Genomic DNA, 7,152 nt, shown 5'->3' with positions numbered 1-7,152 from the left:
TTGTTTCTGTTTGTTGTTTATATTTGTTGTTTATGTTAGTTGTTTATGTTTGTTGTTTATGTTAGTTGTTTATGTTTGTTGTTTATTTGTGTTCTTTGTTTGTTGTTTATGTTTGTTTTTTATGTTTGTTTTTTTATGTTTGTTGTTTATGTTTGTTTTCTTATGTTTGTTGTTTATGTTTGTTTTTTATGTTTGTTGTTTGTTTGTTGTTTATGTGTGTTGTTTGTTGTTTATGTTTGTTTTTTATGTTTGTTGTTTATGTGTGTTGTTTATGTTTGTTATTTATGTTTGTGGACATGAATCTACTGACCTCCATCTTGTTAGTTGTTTGTGTAATATTAATACATGTAATAGTACTAGTACATGTATTAAATATGTGTATGTGTATTTAGTATGAGTATTTAGTATGAGTATTTAGTATGAGTATTTAGTATGAGTATTTAGTATGAGTATTTAGTATGTGTATAAGTATTTAGTATGAGACATGTGTGATGTCACTAACTACCTCCATACATGCTAGACATGTGTGATGTCACTAACTACCTCCATATATGCTATAAGCTGCCAGTCATGTGACCAAGTTGCCAGTCATGTGACCATGCTGGCAGTCATATGACCATGTTGGCAGTCATGTGACCAAGCTGCCAGTCATGTGACCAAGCTGCCAGTCATGTGACCATGTTGGCAGTCATGTGACCAAGCTGCCAGTCATGTGACCATGTTGGCAGTCATGTGACCATGTTGGCAGTCATGTGACCATGTTGGCAGTCATGTGACCAAGCTGCCAGTCATGTGACCATGTTGACAGTCATGTGACCATGTTGACAGTCATGTGACCATGTTGGCAGTCATGTGACCATGTTGGCAGTCATGTGACCATGTTGGCAGTCATGTGACCATGTTGGCAGTCATGTGACCATGTTGACAGTCATGTGACCATGTTGGCAGTCATGTGACCATGTTGACAGTCATGTGACCATGTTGGCAGTCATGTGACCATGTTGGCAGTCATGTGACCATGTTGACAGTCATGTGACCATGTTGGCAGTCATGTGACCATGTTGACAGTCATGTGACCATGTTGGCAGTCATGTGACCATGTTGACAGTCATGTGACCATGTTGGCAGTCATGTGACCAAGCTAGCAGTCATATGACCAAGCTGCCAGTCATGTGACCATGTTGGCAGTCATGTGACCAAGCTGCCAGTCATGTGACCATGTTGGCAGTCATGTGACCATGTTGACAGTCATGTGACCATGTTGGCAGTCATGTGACCATGTTGGCAGTCATGTGACCAAGCTGCCAGTCATGTGACCAAGCTAGCAGTCATATGACCAAGCTGCCAGTCATGTGACCATGTTGGCAGTCATGTGACCAAGCTGCCAGTCATGTGACCATGTTGGCAGTCATGTGACCATGTTGGCAGTCATGTGACCGTGTTGGCAGTCATGTGACCATGTTGGCAGTCATGTGACCAAGCTGCCAGTCATGTGACCATGTTGGCAGTCATGTGACCATGTTGGCAGTCATGTGACCATGTTGGCAGTCATGTGACCAAGCTGCCAGTCATGTGACCAAGCTAGCAGTCATATGACCAAGCTGCCAGTCATGTGACCATGTTGGCAGTCATGTGACCATGTTGGCAGTCATGTGACCATGTTGGCAGTCATGTGACCATGTTGACAGTCATGTGACCATGTTGGCAGTCATGTGACCATGTTGGCAGTCATGTGACCATGTTGGCAGTCATGTGACCATGTTGACAGTCATGTGACCATGTTGGCAGTCATGTGACCATGTTGACAGTCATGTGACCATGTTGGCAGTCATGTGACCATGTTGACAGTCATGTGACCATGTTGGCAGTCATGTGACCATGTTGGCAGTCATGTGACCATGTTGGCAGTCATGTGACCAAGCTGCCAGTCATGTGACTAAGCTAGCAGTCATATGACCAAGCTGCCAGTCATGTGACCATGTTGGCAGTCATGTGACCAAGCTGCCAGTCATGTGACCATGTTGGCAGTCATGTGACCATGTTGGCAGTCATGTGACCATGTTGGCAGTCATGTGACCATGTTGGCAGTCATGTGACCATGTTGGCAGTCATGTGACCAAGCTGCCAGTCATGTGACCATGTTGGCAGTCATGTGACCATGTTGGCAGTCATGTGACCATGTTGGCAGTCATGTGACCATGTTGACAGTCATGTGACCATGTTGGCAGTCATGTGACCATGTTGGCAGTCATGTGACCATGTTGGCAGTCATGTGACCATGTTGGCAGTCATGTGACCATGTTGGCAGTCATGTGACCATGTTGGCAGTCATGTGACCATGTTGGCAGTCATGTGACCATGTTGGCAGTCATGTGACCAAGCTGCCAGTCATGTGACCATGTTGGCAGTCATGTGACCATGTTGGCAGTCATGTGACCATGTTGGCAGTCATGTGACCATGTTGACAGTCATGTGACCATGTTGGCAGTCATGTGACCATGTTGGCAGTCATGTGACCATGTTGGCAGTCATGTGACCATGTTGACAGTCATGTGACCATGTTGGCAGTCATGTGACCATGTTGACAGTCATGTGACCATGTTGGCAGTCATGTGACCATGTTGACAGTCATGTGACCATGTTGCCAGTCATGTGACCATGTTGGCAGTCATGTGACCATGTTGACAGTCATGTGACCATGTTGCCAGTCATGTGACCAAGCTGCCAGTCATGTGACCATGTTGGCAGTCATGTGACCATGTTGGCAGTCATGTGACCATGTTGGCAGTCATGTGACCAAGCTGCCAGTCATGTGACCAAGCTGCCAGTCATGTGACCATGTTGGCAGTCATGTGACCATGTTGGCAGTCATGTGACCATGTTGGCAGTCATGTGACCATGTTGGCAGTCATGTGACCAAGCTGCCAGTCATGTGACCATGTTGGCAGTCATATGACCATGTTGGCAGTCATGTGACCATGTTGGCAGTCATGTGACCAAGCTGCCAGTCATGTGACCATGTTGGCAGTCATGTGACCATGTTGGCAGTCATGTGACCATGTTGGCAGTCATGTGACCATGTTGGCAGTCATGTGACCATGTTGGCAGTCATGTGACCAAGCTGCCAGTCATGTGACCAAGCTGCCAGTCATGTGACCATGTTGGCAGTCATGTGACCATGTTGGCAGTCATGTGACCATGTTGGCAGTCATGTGACCATGTTGACAGTCATGTGACCATGTTGGCAGTCATGTGACCATGTTGGCAGTCATGTGACCATGTTGGCAGTCATGTGACCATGTTGACAGTCATGTGACCATGTTGGCAGTCATGTGACCATGTTGACAGTCATGTGACCATGTTGGCAGTCATGTGACCATGTTGACAGTCATGTGACCATGTTGGCAGTCATGTGACCATGTTGGCAGTCATGTGACCATGTTGGCAGTCATGTGACCAAGCTGCCAGTCATGTGACCAAGCTAGCAGTCATATGACCAAGCTGCCAGTCATGTGACCATGTTGGCAGTCATGTGACCAAGCTGCCAGTCATGTGACCATGTTGGCAGTCATGTGACCATGTTGGCAGTCATGTGACCATGTTGGCAGTCATGTGACCAAGCTGCCAGTCATGTGACCAAGCTGCCAGTCATGTGACCATGTTGGCAGTCATGTGACCATGTTGGCAGTCATGTGACCATGTTGGCAGTCATGTGACCATGTTGACAGTCATGTGACCATGTTGGCAGTCATGTGACCATGTTGGCAGTCATGTGACCATGTTGGCAGTCATGTGACCATGTTGACAGTCATGTGACCATGTTGGCAGTCATGTGACCATGTTGACAGTCATGTGACCATGTTGGCAGTCATGTGACCATGTTGACAGTCATGTGACCATGTTGGCAGTCATGTGACCATGTTGGCAGTCATGTGACCATGTTGGCAGTCATGTGACCAAGCTGCCAGTCATGTGACCAAGCTAGCAGTCATATGACCAAGCTGCCAGTCATGTGACCATGTTGGCAGTCATGTGACCAAGCTGCCAGTCATGTGACCATGTTGGCAGTCATGTGACCATGTTGGCAGTCATGTGACCATGTTGGCAGTCATGTGACCATGTTGGCAGTCATGTGACCAAGCTGCCAGTCATGTGACCAAGCTGCCAGTCATGTGACCATGTTGGCAGTCATGTGACCATGTTGGCAGTCATGTGACCATGTTGGCAGTCATGTGACCATGTTGGCAGTCATGTGACCATGTTGGCAGTCATGTGACCATGTTGGCAGTCATGTGACCATGTTGGCAGTCATGTGACCATGTTGGCAGTCATGTGACCAAGCTGCCAGTCATGTGACCAAGCTGCCAGTCATGTGACCATGTTGGCAGTCATGTGACCATGTTGGCAGTCATGTGACCATGTTGGCAGTCATGTGACCATGTTGACAGTCATGTGACCATGTTGGCAGTCATGTGACCATGTTGGCAGTCATGTGACCATGTTGGCAGTCATGTGACCATGTTGACAGTCATGTGACCATGTTGGCAGTCATGTGACCATGTTGACAGTCATGTGACCATGTTGGCAGTCATGTGACCATGTTGACAGTCATGTGACCATGTTGCCAGTCATGTGACCATGTTGGCAGTCATGTGACCATGTTGACAGTCATGTGACCATGTTGACAGTCATGTGACCATGTTGGCAGTCATGTGACCATGTTGCCAGTCATGTGACCAAGCTGCCAGTCATGTGACCATGTTGACAGTCACGTGACCATGTTGGCAGTCATGTGACCATGTTGGCAGTCATGTGACCATGTTGGCAGTCATGTGACCATGTTGACAGTCATGTGACCATGTTGGCAGTCATGTGACCATGTTGGCAGTCATGTGACCATGTTGACAGTCATGTGACCATGTTGGCAGTCATGTGACCATGTTGGCAGTCATGTGACCAAGCTGCCAGTCATGTGACCAAGCTAGCAGTCATATGACCAAGCTGCCAGTCATGTGACCATGTTGGCAGTCATGTGACCAAGCTGCCAGTCATGTGACCATGTTGGCAGTCATGTGACCATGTTGGCAGTCATGTGACCATGTTGGCAGTCATGTGACCATGTTGGCAGTCATGTGACCATGTTGGCAGTCATGTGACCAAGCTGCCAGTCATGTGACCAAGCTGCCAGTCATGTGACCAAGCTGCCAGTCATGTGACCAAGCTGCCAGTCATGTGACCATGTTGGCAGTCATGTGACCATGTTGGCAGTCATGTGACCATGTTGGCAGTCATGTGACCATGTTGACAGTCATGTGACCATGTTGGCAGTCATGTGACCATGTTGGCAGTCATGTGACCATGTTGGCAGTCATGTGACCATGTTGACAGTCATGTGACCATGTTGGCAGTCATGTGACCATGTTGACAGTCATGTGACCATGTTGGCAGTCATGTGACCATGTTGACAGTCATGTGACCATGTTGGCAGTCATGTGACCATGTTGGCAGTCATGTGACCATGTTGGCAGTCATGTGACCAAGCTGCCAGTCATGTGACCAAGCTAGCAGTCATATGACCAAGCTGCCAGTCATGTGACCATGTTGGCAGTCATGTGACCAAGCTGCCAGTCATGTGACCATGTTGGCAGTCATGTGACCATGTTGGCAGTCATGTGACCATGTTGGCAGTCATGTGACCATGTTGGCAGTCATGTGACCAAGCTGCCAGTCATGTGACCAAGCTGCCAGTCATGTGACCATGTTGGCAGTCATGTGACCATGTTGGCAGTCATGTGACCATGTTGGCAGTCATGTGACCATGTTGGCAGTCATGTGACCATGTTGGCAGTCATGTGACCATGTTGGCAGTCATGTGACCATGTTGGCAGTCATGTGACCATGTTGGCAGTCATGTGACCATGTTGGCAGTCATGTGACCAAGCTGCCAGTCATGTGACCAAGCTGCCAGTCATGTGACCATGTTGGCAGTCATGTGACCATGTTGGCAGTCATGTGACCATGTTGGCAGTCATGTGACCATGTTGACAGTCATGTGACCATGTTGGCAGTCATGTGACCATGTTGGCAGTCATGTGACCATGTTGGCAGTCATGTGACCATGTTGACAGTCATGTGACCATGTTGGCAGTCATGTGACCATGTTGACAGTCATGTGACCATGTTGGCAGTCATGTGACCATGTTGACAGTCATGTGACCATGTTGCCAGTCATGTGACCATGTTGGCAGTCATGTGACCATGTTGACAGTCATGTGACCATGTTGACAGTCATGTGACCATGTTGGCAGTCATGTGACCATGTTGCCAGTCATGTGACCAAGCTGCCAGTCATGTGACCATGTTGACAGTCACGTGACCATGTTGGCAGTCATGTGACCATGTTGGCAGTCATGTGACCATGTTGGCAGTCATGTGACCATGTTGACAGTCATGTGACCATGTTGGCAGTCATGTGACCATGTTGGCAGTCATGTGACCATGTTGACAGTCATGTGACCATGTTGGCAGTCATGTGACCATGTTGGCAGTCATGTGACCAAGCTGCCAGTCATGTGACCAAGCTAGCAGTCATATGACCAAGCTGCCAGTCATGTGACCATGTTGGCAGTCATGTGACCAAGCTGCCAGTCATGTGACCATGTTGGCAGTCATGTGACCATGTTGGCAGTCATGTGACCATGTTGGCAGTCATGTGACCATGTTGGCAGTCATGTGACCATGTTGGCAGTCATGTGACCAAGCTGCCAGTCATGTGACCAAGCTGCCAGTCATGTGACCATGTTGGCAGTCATGTGACCATGTTGGCAGTCATGTGACCATGTTGGCAGTCATGTGACCATGTTGACAGTCATGTGACCATGTTGGCAGTCATGTGACCATGTTGGCAGTCATGTGACCATGTTGGCAGTCATGTGACCATGTTGACAGTCATGTGACCATGTTGGCAGTCATGTGACCATGTTGACAGTCATGTGACCATGTTGGCAGTCATGTGACCATGTTGACAGTCATGTGACGCATGTTGCCAGTCATGTGACCATGTTGGCAGTCATGTGACCATGTTGACAGTCACTGTGACCATGTTGGCAGTCATGTGACCATGTTGCCAGTCATGTGACAAGCTGCCAGTCA

This window comes from Entelurus aequoreus, linkage group LG13 (assembly GCF_033978785.1).
Source record: "Entelurus aequoreus isolate RoL-2023_Sb linkage group LG13, RoL_Eaeq_v1.1, whole genome shotgun sequence".
Lineage (NCBI taxonomy): Eukaryota > Metazoa > Chordata > Actinopteri > Syngnathiformes > Syngnathidae > Entelurus > Entelurus aequoreus.
The sequence above is the reverse complement of the archived record's forward strand: the minus strand, read 5'-3'. Positions refer to the sequence as shown.